This window comes from Rhodnius prolixus, unplaced genomic scaffold (assembly GCF_049639745.1).
Source record: "Rhodnius prolixus isolate KJV_2025 unplaced genomic scaffold, Rpr scaffold_3, whole genome shotgun sequence".
In the NCBI taxonomy this organism is placed as follows: domain Eukaryota; kingdom Metazoa; phylum Arthropoda; class Insecta; order Hemiptera; family Reduviidae; genus Rhodnius; species Rhodnius prolixus.
In genome coordinates this window covers 14,045,229-14,064,460 of record NW_027411603.1, presented here as the reverse complement: position 1 = coordinate 14,064,460, position 19,232 = coordinate 14,045,229, and the positions used below count along the sequence as shown (strand labels likewise).

Genomic DNA, 19,232 nt, shown 5'->3' with positions numbered 1-19,232 from the left:
TGGATGATAAACGTCAGAAAACTGACCCTGTCCCCCGGGTCGTCTTCCCTTTAAAGTTGCAGTGTATTAGCAGCTGCAGTTTTAAAAGACCTTTTTTGACGTCACTTTCTACCTCTCTTAGCTTAAATCTTCTTAAATGTGTGTTTTCTTTATTTACAGGATAATATTTTGTACATGCTCTTTTATATCATTTTGTACATTTTCTTTTATCTACATCTTCGGTTAAATCATTTCCCACATTGAGAACGTTACGGACACTACGATTAATGAAAATTACTAGATAAAATCCACCAGATAAAATTCAAACTGTGCCAATCTCTGTCCATGATACATCGCAAAAAGTACCTCGCAAACGCATTAAGCATATAATGTAATTTTTCACCCCTTAATGTACTTCTAAAGTCACAGGTTGTTCGTTAACATTATCTCCCCGATGTAATTGTTATGTTAAAACTGTCAATTAAATAACAGTGGGAAGAGTATCATACCATTAGCATTTACATATACTTCCACAAGTTGTATATTTTGTGTGTTATATTTTAAATGAAACTTCATCTATCTATCAATTAAGAATATTTCTCTTTAAAAAAATATTTAATATTCCGTTTTAAAGACAACACAACTAGGGTGACTAACTTAAAGTGAGCAACTAATACCTATGATAGAAATAGGTTTTCTGCAAAGTTAGCAGAATTACAGCAACTAGTACATGATATTTTATGTTATAATAAAAGAAGTAGCCGACAGTATAATTATATTTGCAAAAATGAATTTAATGAGTTTAAACAGTGTATAAGGGAGAATTCCAGAAGAATTTTGGCCGTGGCAACATAAATCGTCCTCATCTCTTTTACAACTCTACAACACCCGTTCTACCGCCCAACTAGAACAACTGACCGGTCACAACCAGTTTTCGCTAAATCTCCTACTTGGATATTAATAAATTATCCGCTTCTCCCTCTAATCTATTGAAAATATTTACTTAAATTCCATTTTATTTATTTAATAAAAAGTAGTCGAGGAAATCGAAGGAAATAGAAGTTTTACAATTCTATAGTTTACTTACAATATTATGCATGTGTTTGTTAATAATGTACAATAATAATAAAGCCGATAAGCTTATGCAAATGTTCCTTTAACACTTATCAATTTTAAATCATTATCCAGATGAGATAGAAAACAATTTCTTCAATCATAAAGATAAATTTCACCGCGTGAAAGTGTGCTGTTTGGGAAGGAAGTAAAGAATTGATTTGTTTTTTAATTTAACAATCTTCACAAGTGAAATAATTCTTTTAGAACATAAATTTGATTATTAATAAAAGTTTTGATAAAACCGTTGGTGGCTCAATGTAAGCTAACGACCATATTCACTTCCCACTCTCACATATTGTTATTTTTCTCTGAGAAATAAGAAGAAAGTACTTTTCTAAACTACATTCGATGCTTACTGACGTCAACGAATAACTTCTTGCCAGTGCACCGATGTAGATATGACTTTGAAGCACAATGACGGGTATTATACGCGCCGTAATCACAAGCTTTCATCACAGTATGAGGAATGGAATGCAGGAATTAGCAGTGATTTTTTTTAAATATGGTTAGCGCTACAGCGCTTTAAGGACACTAAGTGATGAACGTAATAAGTCATTTTTCTCTCTCTCCGTTTTATTCTAATAAAGTACTTGCGTGAAAGGAAGGAACTTGTAGTATGTACTTTGTAGCTTCTAGCCGCCACATGGTGGAGGTTGTGAAAGGATTTGGTTATGAACAAGATGAATGGGGACGGTGGCATGAGGCGGCACTTGTGTTCATGACATAGGAGCCAACCCGACGTACTTAAATGCGTACACCCTGAAGAGACGCGCTAACAACAAGCTGACAGACCCCTCTCCGACCTGCTCTTTCACTCCCTGCTCAGCAGGTACACGCATATTGCGCCTACCAAGTTGAGAGGAATCCAACAACCCCCTTCTAGCAGTGCAAGTGGAGTACACTCCTGGAAACAATACCCTCTGACCTTAACCACTCGCTTAAAACGGACATCACCAAGACCACCTCCATGTAACCTCACAACACTACCGTGGGGACTAGCGCTAGGCCCTTATTAAACATCTAAAAAAGAATTTCCAGGGTTACCCCCTTTTAGAACCATAATTGGCTCTCGATTTCAAGTGAAATTCATCTTTTAAATCTTTTGAATATCTAAATGGGGTTTGGGAACTTCAAAATAATTACCGACAAAAGATGATTTCGAAATTTTTGCAATTTTATCAATCTGAAAAATATTTTAAAAGGACATCAGTTTTTTCTGGGCTGCATTGGAGCATAATCTGGGCCAGAGTTGAAGATCCAATCGCCATCAGTCCTGGAATATAATTTGGAGCAAACCACGACCCTTGGAGCATTGGGACTGGAAAGATATTTATTAGGGTCATTCCTAACTTATATCTATACGGATCCAGATAAAATTCTTAAGCGAAACAAGAATTGTTAAATTTCATTGCAGATTTTTTTTTTATTATGTAGATTGTAATAAATTTCTTTTCTTCTATCGTTTTCTCACTTAGTTCTACCCACAAAACATTCTTGTATAACTTATTTTGCAGATTAAGGGATTGGAGATTTATATTTATGGAAACTTTCACCCCATTTACAAAAGTAACTGCAATGAAAATAAAATCCTCAGAAGAGAAATATTCTTCTGTACAAGTAATAGACTGCAATCCTAGACAACCCCCTAGCCAGTACCATCTTCGCCTACCAAACCTAAAAGGTAAGCGTGCTGAGCACACATAAAAGAATTAATTGACCCACAATAACCGTCAGCCATTATCTAGGCCTTCTATTACTAAATAAGAAAAAAAATCCATAAAATATTGTCTCTAATATGCCTAACCGGAGAACAAAATGTGCTTCATGATTTATTCAAATTTTAACATTCCACATTTAAGAGTGAAGGTACTCTATGCTTGCAGCAAAAAAACTGTTTCTTTATTTCAAAAATGGATTTACTTTTCTAAGTAGTCTCCTTTCGTTTCTGGCGGGTAGTAGTGAAATCACAAACACCAACGGTAACAAATCGGCTAACAAAATCAGTTTGATTTCCTTTAAAGCGCTTCAAACATCACGAGGAAATTCATTTTTGCATTTGTTTTTAGTCATCTTTTAAGAAAGTTCATCCAGAAACCCGAATTGCAAAAAAATTTCTCGAATATAATTCTTGTTATAAAGTGCAATTTCTGATGAGACAATCTGTTAGAGTAGGATGACCAGGCTTTTAAGTTGTCCACTGTTTAAAATGCAGCAGCAGACATTAACCGCTTTGCATGAATTTCCGTTGTAAATCAACAGTCAACAACGAAGAATTTTATGAAGATACGTTATTCAAGTTTACAAAACATTTTAACGAAACACACTTAACACGAACTTTAAAAAGCCGTATAATTAAAACTGTTTGCAATATTATTTGCTCACTTGGTGACACCATTCTTATCAGTCTCAATAAGATTTATAAGTCTCAATAATTAAACTCTCCATTTCCACGATTGATTTAACGAAGGTTTTATTTTATTGTAGTTGAATTATGATCAGTCTTAACTCTTAAATTTATTGTAAACCATAATTTCCCGTTTGATGGAAAAGGACTTCTATCGGGCAGTAAACTTAACCAGACACACTCAGTTAAACCTGACTGCAATTTATCCTGGACGTACTACACTATCTAGGAATAAGGACAACAAACTTTCAGCAGATTCAAAGTTAAAATTTTGTTATTTAAATATTAATTTCTGGATTAAGAGGAAGTCATGATAATGGGCTCACATAATTTATTATTCTGTATCTTTCTGCAATTTTATAATTTCGGTATTCTAGAAGGAAAGCAAAACATTTTGTAGACAATAATAGACAGAAGGGCAACATGAATTTAGATTGAATATAGCCAAATTTATAGAAAATACGCGATAAAATGGAAATCAGTGGACTTTTTATGTGCAGTTAATGCCAAGAAGGAAGGCAATGTGTAACACTTGTGATTGAAGGAGGGTGAGGAAGGAGGTGTGCCAATGACAGACGGCAATGACTAGTCGGTCTTGTAAGGGCAGACCGTAGGCTCTGAAAGATACCTACTGGCTGCTTCTTATTGAGAGTCTGCCCGACCTATACCCCACTTCCTCATTACACTCTTGTACTATCAGTGGTGTGCACAATGATGCTAATGGTCATCTGTCATCTGCATACTTCACTGCATAATATAAAATTTATAAATTCTCACATTTTTTTTTTTATTCTTTTACAGCGATAATGTAAAAAAAGAAACTCGTTAAATCAATTGTAGAAACGGAGAGTGGTATTGAAGCTTACAAATCTCTGATAAGAATGATTAAATAATATTGCAAAAACAAATCAAGATACATATCTGCTACGATCAATCACATCCATTTGAGTTTTCAAAAAATCATACTAAAACCGTCTTAATGAGTGAACGAATTCTAAGCAACAGTTCCATCTGTTCTTCCTCAGGGGATACATTGTTCTCTTTCAGGAAATCCTTACTTACATTCATCCGTAATCCTTAAACAGATTAAGAACACAAACAATGATTGTCGAAGTAGGGCATTTACAATTTTACGTAGTGAAGTACTGAATAAATAATCAATAAATGAAACTATAACCTTTCAGAGGCACTTTTGCTCCATTAACAAGAACGCTCCATCCCCCGCTATTCACTGCTTTAGTTCTTCTGTTTGCCACTCCAGCCAGTCTGAAATATGCCAGTTATAGTGTCTCTAATAGAGCTCCAGAAAATAAATCACGTAGATGAACTTGATCTATCCACTAAAGTACCAATAACCTTTCTCAATAAGAAAGTCTTGTTTAAGGGCCACTTATAATTAGGCGTTTTGGGATTTAACTTTGTTCTCAATCACCAATTTTTGTTAAAAACCACTTTTTCTTAGGGAGACACCTGCAAGCATGTATTTCCTTTTTACTTCAATGCCAAAATTTGACGCGTTTGCCATACTTTCTGTCAGGGGAAGTGAAAATCGAAAAAAATAACATTCTATAGAAAAAACAATCCATTATGGAGGGTAGTTAATATTTTTTAGAACAAATCTAGCAGAATAATTAGAGACTAGACCTAACAGAATATGTAGTTTATCAAACCTATTCTGAAAATAACTTTACACTCTTATTTCGTTTCATGTGCATTTAAAAGAGCATTTTCTAATTTATAAACGTTTTAACAGAATCTCTTCAGACTAATATTAGAATTATCAATTATCTATTGATTGTTGAAACCAAACACTACATGCTAAAACTTTTAGGAATTCATTTTATGTAAATACTTATTTATAATTATGTTTAAAAAAAGAAGACTTAATGGGTGATCAAATTATGGAAGACTAGTTTTTATTCTATTTCTAACTTATAATAATCCAAGATTGCCCTGAGGCTTCTCGAATCAAAAGGACCATCGAACTTTTTTTTTACTGCTGATGCGTCTAGTCAGAAAAATAATTATTACTGAAATTCTGAAATTCGATTAAAAATAAATGTTCAAACTTGGGTTTGGCAGTTTAAAACATTGCACATATTTATCTAAATATCTTGATAATATGATAATTTTTCATTGGTTTGATAATTTCATATATTTTTTTTTTAAATAAGCATTTGTTGTGGGTATGAGCTAGCGCTCGGGGACCGCCCCTAAAAAAATAAATAAATAAAAAAAAAAAAAAGTTATCGTAAATATCCGACAAAGTAGTTTTTGAACTAATTTAGTGTCACTTTTACCCATTTTTAAGGAGTCCACTTTCTTAAGAACTACAAAATTTCTTCTGCATTCCAAATTATGTGAGGAAAAGCCTCAAAATTGCAGCCCTCTTCCATGGTCAAATGAAGGATATTTTTATCTCCAATATAATCAATCTGACTTTCTAAAGAATCTTTGGATGATAGCGAGCAATCCGCCAGGAAGTATATTGAGGTTTCCTCCAACTCCACTAGAAATTTGCATAAGACGAGACGTTCTTAGCCTAGCATACAGACCCTCAGAGGTGACTCAGAAAACCAGTTAGAATGAACAGCCTACTAGAATGGTAATTCCTACAAATAGCGGAACATGTTGATGATGGACAACGCCTGAAAAGATGTTCGCACATTTAAATATGGTTTTCTATTTTCAAAAACAACTTTTTTAATTTGTCTGCAATTTTTCTTTTATGCCTTTCTTTAAAAATTCCATAAAACTATACAGAGTGTCCTTAGATTTTGATAGTTTTATTTTTAGTGGTGTCAAACTCACATATTATAATGTAAATAAAATATTTCAAATTGGCACAATAGGGCAATATTCTCCCATCTTTGATGAAGGAGAAATAACAGTGAATGGAAAACGGTACATAAACAAATCATGACCAGATAGAACTATTTACCTAGAGTTGGTAGATCTGCAAGTCGGAGATAGCGGAGATTCTGCAGAAAATTGTGTAACTGTTATTACTCTGCTATTTTACAACTAGTTCATTAGGCAGATATATTGCTGTGTAGAGAAGTTCGCTCTTTTAATAAGAAACTAGGCGATAACATCTTGAAAGTGATTATTCTGGTTGATACAAGTAATATTGCACGATCCTGGAGTACACAGATGAAAGGCCACACACCAACCAATTTGATTTTCTTTCTTCAGTCCGAACAGCTGTTCTTACCTGGCCTAATAATCTTGGGGCAGTTAGTGCTCAGCCGAAAGAACAGAGAATGTTCCTCTTTATATTTTTTAGAAAGAGACCAAACAGAATTTTTCCTTCAGCTCCTTTTAGAATGGCCTTCCATTTTTGTCAGTTGCCTGCAGGCACAATTTCAGTTATCGATACATGACCAATTATGGTTCAATCGTTATAAAAACTCTTTTGATAAAGATGAAGCTGACCAAAAATTTAAGAGTTTGTCGCTATTTATTTTTAACAAAAGAAAATCCTCGAACTGAAACTGAAATTGCGAAAAAATTCTAAGAACAGGATAAAATTATTACTAAACGTTCTGAATTGAATTGGTTTTCATTTTATTAAGTAATCGAGAATCTTCCATTTGGTGTCATAAAATTTTCAGCCCAACAAGCCTATTAGAAAGAAACTAATCTACCCAGTTTCAAATGAATTTAAAAAAATGAATAAATAAAGTTCAGTTATTCCATTTTTAGTCCATGTTTATCTGTGACGTTTTTTGTAATAAATTATGGTTTATGTTTTAAAATGTTTTACTATTCAGCAGCAGAACAGCTGGTGAAGTTTTAGCAAGGGATTTGTTAAAACGATAATGCAAATTTATTTTTAAACAAGTAGTCAATATTTTATTAAAAAAAAAGGTTCTCATTTCTTTGTCCTTGCAAATAAATCACTACAAGAACACTGTAAACACTTGAACACTTGACTGTAAAGTCAAGTTTTTCCTATAACAACTTTGTAGGCTCTACTTTTTAAAGGCAAACTTAGAATAAATAAAATTGTACATGTCCGCTTGAATTTATTTTCAATTTCAGCTTTTATTATGCTACAAGTTTCTTCCTCTTACTTCATCTGACTAACCAAAGAGGAAGTATTCTTAAAATCTTTCGTGGTTCTAGAAATATAGAAGAAAGAATATTTGACAAATCGTCTCGCTGAAGCGTGAGAACCTTCCAAAGTTTTGGCAGAATTTTTGTGTGTGATTTGGTATCTTTGTAACAAATAGAGCCTTTTGTTTCAATTGTAAGCGATGCAAGGTACTTTTGGTCAGTCTGTCGTAACACAATTGATGTTTCCAGCACTGTGGACCATTTAGAGAATTTTTATGCACTCACTAGAAAACCAGATTTTCACTTAAGGAAGATAAGTTATTGAATGACTTTTTGATCCAAAGAGAAAAGTAGATTTTCCCTAGTAATATTTATAGATCTGAGTTAGACAATTTGTCCACACTTTTGTGCTTAAAGCCTTCATTTTAAGTAACCAAATTCAACGCATCCCGAATTTTTACAACGTCTTAACCGACGAAAAAATGAAGATCCAAAAACTCTTCTGCCATAAACTCAAAGAAAAAGCTGCACCTACAATAACACAGAGTCATGAAAGCTTTGTTGGAGTAAATTACTTTCTGGAGTTGAAATTAAAAAAAGAATGTCTCTTTGAAAAAGACGATATCAGTAAAATCTAGTCGCAGGTTAAACAATAGTAAGTTTAAGGGAAACAACGATGCAGAGTAAACAAACAAAAAAACCCTAAGAGATTTACGAGTTATTTTTGAACAAAGATGTTGACCAAGGCTGACTGTACCTAATTGGAAAGCTGTAGATCTTATTGCCGCTTCCTAATGTCTCCAGTTTACCAAAAGAAGATCTTTTTATTGTTCTTGGGGTATCTAACAGTTTTATCATTTATAAGAATCTTTAAATCCTGACTGAAACTTATTTAAGTTGTACACTATGAAGTAGTGGACATCTTACTAATCCAGTTTGCCTTAGAACTAAATGAACAATCACATAAATGTGAAAATTATCAAACATAGAGTTTTATCAAAAGTTTAAATAGATTTTCAAAATAGTTATTTACAATTAAATGAGCTCTTAGCGTTTAGATATTTTTAATTAAGCTAACTTGACTTCAAATTTTTGAGGAATCATGGGTAAGCTTTCTAAAATTAAGTATTAGTTTGTAGATTTCTTACAGCCTCTTCTGGTGACTGTCTTACAAGAGAATTGGAAAGTCATCCACATACAGTTTGTCGGGCCATATGTCTGTCATGAGTACTTATTATCTACTTGTGGAATTGATTAAACGGATTTTTTTTAAAAACTTGTCTGAATCGTTTATTTACTGCCTACATTAAGTGCTTGTCGCATCTGGAAGAAACGATTACCTTAATCTGAAATATTTCTTTCAGATTAACTTTTGCGGTCGGTTATCACATTACTATCAACTCTGGCCTTCATACCTCCAAAGTAGCGTCCCAATAAAACACTATTATAGCTTTCTTAAAAACTGTCAAAGGAAGTGTTCCTAGAGGAACGTTTCAAATAAAAGTTTAAATAAGGTTCTCTTCTTCACTGTGTGAGTGCGTGGTTATCACACGATATTTTTAAAGAAAAATACTTCGTCTTGTTTCAAAATATGATACAAAGCAACAGGTAGCAATTCTTCACAAAAATGTTTTATGAACTTAAGAAAACAAAAATTATAAAATAAATGTAGGCCAGCCGCTACCTCGTACGAACTACACTTCTATAGAGAGCCACTTACACACACTCAAGCACACACTCACACACACGTACATACACTCACAGATAGATAGGACAACTAAACTACTGGAACAAAGCTATGATAACAATAAGTCTGATGAATTTACTTAACGGATTTACTTAACAAAATATTTGGTACATGAATAAACATACATACGCCGCATGGGCCGCAGACAAGAAAAGTCGCAGGTCAGCAAGAGGGAAACTTGGCTTTTCTACAAACTCTCAATCCTCGTCTGTATTCCAGCAAGTCCCAACTCAGAATGCTCGAAATTCAATAAAATACTTTTCTTCCAATAAAAACCCAGCTGTGCTCATAAACCTAGCAACTAATTCTAGTGCCCAGTTACATTATCCCCCCCTTTGAAGAAAAGTGGACTCCACTTTTCAAGCTCAGGGGAGGTAGTTGACTCCGCAGCTTCTGGTTCACTCCTAGTGCCCCTCCACATGGGCAGCTGAACCTGGAATCTTCCTGGTAGCTCTCTTCGCAGTTGATGCGATGTAGGTGTATCCCATTGGCGAGGATATTGCCACTTCTCGAACTCTAACATCTGGAATGCTATCGCTCCGAGGGCTCCTCTTGCCCTACCATTTTTCCCGCACAGCTTCCAACGCTAATCCTCCCTTCGGGTAAGGTTTTCAGGGTGAGTTTCTTTCTTCCTAGGTGCCTCGACGATCTCATTGCCTATGTTTGTGGCTTACGTAAGGCAATCTTCAGCCATATGATCTCCCCTGCTCAAAGATACTCCGCTCTTAGATGGCTGACTGGATTTCTGAGTTGGCCTACCAAAATCTCTCTTTGCTGGTATTCAGCTTGTGGAACATCCATTTTGAGCTTACTCTGTAGATCCTCTCATTTTCCCACGGCCATTTCTCCGTCCACATCCCCACCGCCGCACACGCCCATCCATATACTGCTCATCTGAGCCCGAGTTATCAATACTAATACTTTGGTTTTGTTTCATAAGCTTATATTCCAATAGTTTTGCCGTCAATCAGTAGGTATGAGAACCGAATCTGGTAGTTCGCCGTTATTCATCCTCCATGCACTCTCGACGATGCCTCGGCCGCAGATTGATCCTAACCTCCCTAGGAATGGAGTTAGATTCCTGCTCGCTCTCCTGCCCACGTAACAAATAAGGAGACCTTGGGTTTTCTGTTGGATCCCACTCCCCGGAGGTGGGATGCCACGATGAATCTCCCTCTGCCAACGTAGATTCGGAACTTTCGGGGGCGTCTTCTTCCCCCTCTTCTACCGCCTCACCCGGTGTGGATGGTGCTAGGGAGACTCTGAGAGGGGTTTCACTCAAGTCTTCCCACCACCCTTGTTCATTATCCGCCGGGGAATTACTACCTGAGGTGGTTGGTTCCTCTGCAACCCTTGAGGGGTGAGCCTCTACATTTGCTTGCCCACTACCATGGTCCTCTCTGGCCTGATAGGCAGGTTTGAGGCGGTTGGCATGTACCACATATCGACCCCCTGTATTCAGAGCCAATTCATAGTCACAGGGAGGAAGTTGTGCACTTATCTCATGTGGCCCGGTCCACGGTTTATAAAATTTTTTCGCCTGACCTTGTGGTACGGCCGGTTCCAATAAATACACTTTGTCGCCTACGCGAAATACCCGGTCCTTCTTCCCCGCGTCATAGAAACGGGTCCACGACTCTCGGGCTTTAGCCTCACTCCCTTTGGCCTGGGCATACGCCGCAGAGAGCCTCTCTTTTAACTGCATCACATAGTCCTCCACTGACGCCGCCCGTTGCTGCCAAGTATACGGAAAATCAAATGGCATTTCAAAGTCTCGCCCATATAACAAATAATGAGGAGTAAACCCTGTTGACGAATGCACAGTAGAGCGGTACGCCATCACAACAAATGGCACCCATCGATCCCAATTCCGGCCGTCCTTTCGAACAAAGTGGGAAAGAGAGTCAATTAGTGTCCGATGCATACGCTCCACTATCCCATTGCTCTGGGGATGGTAGGCGGTGGTCTGCAGTTTCTTTATGTGCAGCAAGTGGCAGACAGCTTTAAACAAATTGGACAGGAAATTCGTACCTCTATCGGTCAGAACCTGACGAGGGGCCCCATGTCTTAAAATAATATTATGAACAAATGCCCGAGCAGTCTCTTCAGCCGTTTGCGTCCTCATGGGGATAACCTCTGCATACCTTGTGAAATGGTCAACCATAGTAAGGAGGTAGCGGTTTCCCCTACTACTTAGCGGGCACTCCACCACGTCGAGGGAGACCAGCTCGAAAGGATAAGTGGCTTCATTTACCCGGCCCAATGGTACTGCTAATCCACTCGGTGTTTTACGTTCGTTACACGACTGGCAGCTCTTGACGTACAGTTCCACATCTCTGGCCATCTCGGGCCAAAAAAAGTTTTCTTTAATACGAGTTAACGTCCTCTCTATACCGGGATGGCCGGACCAGGGGGTGTCATGATGGGCTTTGATTACACGAATTCTCTGTTTAGCTGGTACCATTATTCGCCACTGGTCTTCCTGGGCTTTACCATCCGTCCAGTACAAGAGCCCGGATTCGTGAACATAGGTTTTCTCCGGCCAGGACTTCCTGGTTTGGCTACACCAGCGATCTTTAGACTGCTCTTGCCCGAACTGGTCGCTTTTCCCCGTGGCCCACTGCACTTCACCGAACAACTCTGGCTTGGAAGCTGAAGCGACCCTTCGACTTAACCCGTCAGCGTTAAGGTGTTTAATCCCTGGTCTATGTTCCACATCATACACGAATTCGGACAATCTTAGGGACCAACGTGTCAATTTCGCGGAGGGGTCTTTCAGGCTTAGCATCCATTTCAAAGCAGCATGGTCTGTGACGAGTTTAAATTTCCGACCTAAAAGATAGCAACGGAATTGGGTTGTGGCCCAGACCACTGCTAGCAATTCTCTTTCAGTGGTGGAATACTTTTGCTCAGCCGGTGTTAGTTGACGGCTAGCATAAGCCACTGGTCTTTCTTGCCCCGCACACATTTGGGAGAGTACTGCTCCTAGCGCTATCCCCGAAGCGTCGGTCGCTAATATAAAACTGTCCCGAAAATCTGGGTATACTAACACTGATGATGAACACAGTGCACCCTTCAAAGACTCGAACGCAGACTGTTCCTCCTTGCCCCAAGTGAATGCCACATCTTTCTTTAGTAACGAGGTAAGTGGTTGCGCAAGGTCAGCAAACCCCTTTATGAAGCGGCGGTAATACCCCGCAAGACCCAAGAAACTCTTTACTTCTTTCGCAGAGTTTGGGGCGGGATACGAGTTGATGGCGACCAATTTGTTCGGATCTGGCTTTACGCCTTCCGAAGATACAATATGCCCCAAGTACTGCACCTCTCGCTGTGCAAAAGCACACTTCCCAAGATTTGCTTTCAACCCCGCACGCTCCAAGCGATGTAGTACATTACTTAATCGTCGGCAATGTTCTTCGAGAGTAGGACTGTAGATAATTATATCATCCATGTAAACCAGGCACTCCTCCCCTTTGATTTCCGACAATAATTGGTCCATTAATCGTTGAAACGTAGCCGGCGCATTAACCAGACCAAAAGCCATCCGTTTGTACTCAAAATGGCCCCCTATAGTTGAAAAAGCGGTTTTTTCGCAATCCTCTGGGTGGATGGGGATTTGGTGGTACCCACTGGCCAAATCGATAGTGGAAAAGTACCGACTTCTACCCAAGTTCTCCAACGTTTCCGTTATCAGTGGTAAAGGATAGGGGTCTACTTTCGTGATTTTATTAAGCCCTCTAAAATCAGTACAGAAACGGTACTTACACGTGCCATCCCTACTCTTCTTTGGAACTAACACGATCGGGGCGGACCATGGGCTGCTTGAAGGTGCAATTACCCCCTTATCTAGCATTTCGCGGAGATGTTCTTCTACAATTGGTCTCTGATTATAGGGTACCCGGTAGGGACGCTTGATAACGGGGCCTTCCTCTGTTGTCTTAATTCTATGATACACAGGTAACTTGCACCCTTCTGGCCCTGGCTCCACAAAGACTTGTAGATACATTCGTAGCACTTTCATCAATTTACCGCGATCACCCTCGGCCAAGTGGCTTAACTTCCCAATACATTCGACTTCCACTTCTCCCTCTGGGACCACTTCCTGACCCACGGCACCTACCACCTTCGAGTGAGACGATTCGCTTCCTAAGTCCACCCTCTCCGCTGTTGCTACCCACTGACCCTTCCCAACATTCACTTCTGACTCCGTTAGGTTTATCACTTTCACCCAAACCCGGCGGCCTTCAGCCCGGTTTAAACTCCTCGCTATCCTCAAGCCCCCTTCAATCGGCATCAGGGGTTCTAAAAGAATGTCCCCTTCCAGGTCACGGGCTATCTTCCCCTCCACTAAGCATTCGCTGTGACCTGGTATCTTCTGACAGCGTGCTACCTTCACGCCGATCTCGCTTGCACTGCCTTCCCGAGACCTGTTAGGGTGCCTTTCCCTGTTCTCCTGATTGTCCGTCCCATAGGACACTGCTTTCTCCTTGCAGCCATTCTCCACCAGTGCTACTGACGGGTTTCTGGGTTTAATTGTGACCTGACCTCGGCCAGCGTCTACAACCAACCCTAGTTTCCTCATTAGGTCCCAACCCATGAGACCATCCCCGCGAGTGGCTACCGCAGCGATCACAAAGGTGTGGTTCACCCGGCTCCCCTCTACAAAGAACTCCAGTTCCTGTTCACCTCTAATGGGTACCGAACTCCCCGTAACTCCTGTTGCTTTAATACGGGACTGCTTGACTACCACTCCAGGAATTGCTTGTTTTAAAATGGAAATTTCTGACCCGCTGTCAACAAGTAATTCCAACCGACTCTTTCCTGTAAACACAGGTATTGTTAAACCCTTAGACTTCCCCGTTGCTACACTTGGCACCAGGGCAGGGGCCCTCGGTTTTAACGGGCATTCGACGTCGGGCCATCGGTCGAGCCCTCCGCTTTTGGGTGCGGGCCTGTTCCCTCATAACAAGTCCTGACTTTTGCTAAGGTAGCTCGTCGAGCGCAATCTCGCGCATAGTGTCCCATTTGGCCACAAACAAAACAGGCTGTCTCCCTTTTTGAGGGAGCAGCCTCACTGCGTTGGTTACCCCACCCAAGGCTCTTCCTCCTTCTCAGATCACATGACTTTGCAAAATGTCCCGGTCTCCCACAACGAAAGCACATGCTCCCTGATCGTTGGGGCTCCACTGTTGTCTTCCCTTCTAGACCGGAACTTCCTTGCACAGCCCAGATTTCCCGTGGAGAGGTTGACTTCACCCTCACTTGCTCAATACGCGAAGCCCGTGCCACCGCTTCGTGAAACGTTTTCGGGGGATCGTATTGTAGTTGTCGGCTTGGTTCTCCTTTGAGCCCTTTTATATAGGCAGCCATAAGAATTCTTTCAAGCTGAGCCCTAGCCCACCCTGCTTCCGCTACTGATGCCGAGATAGGCAATGTTTTCTCCCCGACTTGCCGACACCGATCTGCAAACTGACGCGCATCTTCACCCGACAGTTGTTCAAGAGAGTTAAGCTCCAACAGCTTTTGCTCAGGCGTAGCCTCCCCCACAAAGCGAGTTCTAATCACATCAACCATATCCACAAATGTCGCCGTAGGTAGCAATAGCTCCGGTCGACAAGCCACACAATCTGCTGCAGCCCCTTTTAGTTTAAGACGACATATCATAATTTTATCCGCCTCTGACCACCCGCCTCTTTCGGCCACTAAGGAAAAATTTTGCAGAAATTGGTCAATAGGCCTATCTGATATGTCCCCACTCCAAGGCATGATTAAAGATTGAAGGGAAAGATCTCGCTTAACCCCCCCTTCATTAGAGGATAAGCTTGCTGCTTCCCTTTGGGAGTTCATCCAGCGCACCTCCTCTTTCAACCTGTCTACCTCCTCCTTTAGTGCCTTCACCTCTTCCATAATTCCAGAGCACTAATACTAAGGACGGGGAAACGTTACGGGTTTCCGACTATACCCCACACCTGACACCAATGTAGGCCAGCCGCTACCTCGTACGAACTACACTTCTATAGAGAGCCACTTACACACACTCAAGCACACACTCACACACACGTACATACACTCACAGATAGATAGGACAACTAAACTACTGGAACAAAGCTATGATAACAATAAGTCTGATGAATTTACTTAACGGATTTACTTAACAAATATTTGGTACATGAATAAACATACATACGCCGCATGGGCCGCAGACAAGAAAAGTCGCAGGTCAGCAAGAGGGAAACTTGGCTTTTCTACAAACTCTCAATCCTCGTCTGTATTCCAGCAAGTCCCAACTCAGAATGCTCGAAATTCAATAAAATACTTTTCTTCCAATAAAAACCCAGCTGTGCTCATAAACCTAGCAACTAATTCTAGTGCCCAGTTACATAAACGCTTGAAAATTCAAAAATGATTAAAGAAAACAAATTGTTTCTATAAATAAAACTTACTCTTTGGAATATCTGTTTTGGATGATTTTTTTTTTTTTCTTTTTCGTTTTAATATATCAAACCTTTGAAAAAAAGGCAAAGAAGATTGGATAAAAATTACTTGGGGATTGTATTATATATGTATATATAGATATATAAAGAAGTAATGACGGTGTCAGGTAGGAGGTAAGAAACAATGACGTGTTGGTGGTAGGGAGTAGAGCAGGTGGCCAGAATCCCGGCTAGATCTTAGAGTAGTCATCCTCCGAGCGTACATTAGCACACCCCACTTCATTTCTCATTGCTAACAAAACTTACCCCTAAAGTAGATATAACTACTGCACCAAGTACAAGAAGGGAAGATTTAAAACTGTTTTTAGTTTTAGAAGTAAAAGTGAGATAGGAAGGGCTACAATGGCTGGGGGTGTGGGTGACTCAGAAGAAACAATCTCTTCTCTGAAGACCTTTTCGGCATAAACCGATTTAGTATTATTATAAGATTTCACTCGCCGATCATACGCATCGTTTGTAAATACCTATTTTTCCCACGACATATTTTACATTTTGATCTATCTAATATCCATTTCTTGTTGGCTTATTGTTTACAGTTATCTCTGATGAAAAAAAAACAAACAAACAAATCAATAAACTGCCCAGAATTGAAAACTTGCCTAATAATGTTAAATTCATCTCTAGCGGTAGATTTGTTGATATTTAAACTAAAAGGTTTAATTGAGAAAAATGCACTCCAAAAAAAAAAATAATAATTAGTTCAGTCGTTTAAAAAAGTGAACATTTTATAGCATTTATTAAATTAATTATTTGGCAATCAAATTTGAAATAGCAGCGCAAGACAAGCGCTCATTACCTATTGGCCTCAAAACAGAGGATTTGCGAAAGAAGGACCTGGCAATTTACCTTTTTAGCAATCCTTTAATTGTTGATAATAGTGAATGCCGGAAAAACGAAGAAAAATCGCTTACTAGTGAGAATTCGAACTTTAAGACATTGCCACAGATATATATTTATTCATCAAGAAAACAGTTTTAATACATTTATGCAATTGTTTTCAACAGGAGTGGGAGCAGAAGAATGAAGACAGCCCATGTGTTTACTGAGCCAAGCCGGAGAAGTAAGGGCACCACCATACAAAGGCGAGGTGAAGAACATGTCCACCGTACACACATTTGGTTTCTGTTTCCTTGCAGTGGCCGGCAAAGCCGCAAATCTCTAAATAATAACATATGCTATTTTAGTCACATGTGGTTTTTGTACAATTAGAGCGCCTGTAAAAGATTTAAAATCTATTTCATTTAATTTTAGTTCTACTTCTCTCACGCGCAATATGAGGAAGTACTGGGAATTGGTATGTCTACGGCCTACTAAATCAACAGAAAAAAAAACCTTATTTGTCCGACTCGCATGGCTTGATCTTGAGTTTAGAATATTCTTTGCAGTTACAGAATTTTAACTACATATTATTCCTTTCGTAGTTCGGGAGGTAAACCCTTATTATTGATTACTAGAAATGCATTTTGAAATGAAGCCTTGGAGCCTTCTAGAAATCTTGCAAAAATTAATTTTAAATAAATAACTTTTAGCAAAACTTATGTCCTCCGACTTGGCAATTTTAGAGCATTTAGTGCAAATGATTTTGGAGAAAGTCAAAGAATATTCAAACTCTCGACAAGGGTGCACTTCTGAAATTATCATGATCTTCAAACTCGGAATTATCTTACTCGTAAATGACAAAACAGTAAACTGGTACTTAGAGGCTTGAATAGCGCCATGCCAGAACAGTCTATAGAACGCATTTTCCTGAGAGGTAAACCCGATTTTGATAGTTAAGTTATTGCCAGGTCCCATACTTAAAGGAAAAGTAAGCGATTTTCGTTTTTGAGGAAATCAAGAAAGAGAGTGCAGCATATGTGCTTGAGAGAGAGCATATTTTTAAAAATACACTTTTTCAGGTTTAATACTAACAGCTATAATCTTATTCATTTTGTCATTTAACTAAAGTGAATCTATTTTTTTTTTTCCTTGGAAGATTTTTCAGAAATAGGAAACCTGACTTATTGCATTTGAATAATATTTAAATATGATTTTCTACTAAAGCATATGTTTACATATTTATGTAAATTCAACTTTATTATCACTTTGGTCAGGTGCTTAACCAATTAGTAAATTAGTGAACAGGTACAAATGAGCGGCACTAATGTTAACAATTCCAGGTTGGTGTTAACACCTTCATTGTTGTAAAATGTGGGTATAAAAGTGTTGTGAACAATGTTTGAATTCTTCTACTTATACTATGTTCAGTTAATTTGTTGTTGGAGAAATTATTCATTGAGTACCATTCTATTTCTGTAAAATGATAGATATACACCATTTATCTAGCAGAGATCAGATTTATTATCAAACACCAAGAATTGATTACAATCTAAATTAAGTTATTATTTCGACAACACAAGGGGTGGACCCCACTATTCTCTCTACCTGTACGATTGTGCCCATCGATACAAAACCCTAGCTCTAAATGTATAGTTCGGATGGCACTATATATTTTTTGTCTGTAGAAAAACATCACTCCCTAACAAACAAAAAAAAAAGAATTGTAAAGAATTGACTTACAATTACCGCTCAAGACTGTGAAATCAACAGAAACATCTGAGTCAAGTAAAGGTGATAATAGTAATTTTATTCATTCCAATCAAGGAAAAGTGATAGACTATAAACCAGTTAGTACATATTAACTATAATGAACGTTTTTCATCAAAGTAATTTATAAACATTTGTGTTCTAGCAAACATGATTAACTTTAATATGCCATAATCTTAAATCTCTGAAGACTAAATTAGTCGGCAATTAACTAATTCGGTTTTTAAGGAATTGATTCATGAGTACACTTATAAGTGCCTAAACTACTTTCATGTTTTTATGGCGGTTGATTGTATAGAAGATTAAGATATACTCTTAAAAGATTGCAAACCTCACAGCCTTATTCGCAAAGATATATTAAGGTCAATTTTTTTTTAGAGAAATATATCGAAGGCTGAAGAATATTTGTCTATTGCAATAACTGCAGTCACTAATTCATATATCATACACCTCTACATATTTCAGGGACACCTAGTTATTTTCTGGAGGTGAACTTTTAGCCCACTTTCAATACCCAGCTTCCTACTAACTAAATCTCGCGCCAACATAAAGAACTATCCCCTTGGAATGGAAAAAATATTAAGTTCCGGAGAAAGAAAAAGACGTTTGCTGCTGTTGTCAAAGGATTACCTCAATATGTAGCTCCATTTAGAAATTGTCCTTCAAAATAGATTTAATGTTTTATAGCTTGATGGAAAGCAAATATAATTTCAACAGTTGTATAAATAAATTTGAAAACCAGAAAAGAAAAAGAGTGAAATGTCTGAAAAAAAAAGGCCTCTAAAGAAATGTCAATCAAATGGAATGGTGATACAATATTTCCATTCACAATATGACAGCCCCTCAA

General features: G+C 38.4%; 1 protein-coding gene across 6 annotated transcripts in view; it reads right to left on the bottom strand.

Moving 5' to 3' along the window:
- LOC141453628 (uncharacterized) overlaps positions 1 to 19,232 on the bottom strand; it is a 95,326-nt gene that overhangs the window by 59,510 nt on the left and 16,584 nt on the right. The window lies entirely within an intron of this gene.